The following is a 695-nucleotide window of genomic DNA, read 5'->3' as shown; positions in this document are numbered from 1 at the left end:
GGGGTTGGAATAGGAAGATCTTTTAGGTCCCTTCCAACCCAAACCATCCTGTGATTCTATGAGGAAGAACTTCTTCACTCTGTGGGTGATCAAGCACTGGCACAGGCTGCACAGAGAGGATGTGGGGTGTCTCCCAAAAGCCCTCTGGACACAGCCCTGAGTGACACACTCAGGGGACCATGCTGCAGCAGGGGGGTGGACGGGGTGACCCCAGAAATCCCTTCCAACCTGAACCATCGTTCTGTGACTCTGTGCCTTCGAAGAATCCCACTGAGGGTGGCAGAGCACTGGGACAGGCTGCCCAAGAAGAGCGTGGAGTCTCTCTGTCTGGAGACATTCCAAACGCACCTGGACGCGTTCCTGTGTCACCTGCTCTGGGTGACCCTGCCTTGGTGTGGGGCTGGACTGGGTGATCTACAGAGGGCCCTTCCAACCATAGTTTGGTCACTCTGTGCCTTCAGCCTCCGTCCACGCTGCAGGGTACGGACATTAGGAGGAGCAATTACTTCACAGAAACGGTGATTAGTATTGGCACAGGCTGCCCAAGGAGGTGGTGGAATCATCGTCCGTGGAGCTATTCAAGAAACAACTTGTAGCACTCAGTGCTCTGCTTGACAGGGTAGTGATAGGGCAGAGGTTGGGTTCGGTGATCCTAGAGGTGTTTCCCGACCTGATTCCGTGGCTCTGTTGGCGCA

The 695-nt window shown here is 55.4% G+C and overlaps 1 protein-coding gene across 1 annotated transcript in view; it reads left to right on the top strand.

Moving 5' to 3' along the window:
• The window catches only part of PRKRIP1 (PRKR interacting protein 1 (IL11 inducible)), a 10,255-nt gene that overhangs the window by 915 nt on the left and 8,645 nt on the right, over nucleotides 1-695 (top strand). The window lies entirely within an intron of this gene.

This window comes from Corvus brachyrhynchos, unplaced genomic scaffold (assembly GCF_000691975.1).
Source record: "Corvus brachyrhynchos isolate BGI_N302 unplaced genomic scaffold, ASM69197v1 scaffold99, whole genome shotgun sequence".
Taxonomy (NCBI): domain Eukaryota; kingdom Metazoa; phylum Chordata; class Aves; order Passeriformes; family Corvidae; genus Corvus; species Corvus brachyrhynchos.
Note: the sequence above shows the minus strand (reverse complement) of the source record. Positions and strands in the feature narration are given on the sequence as shown.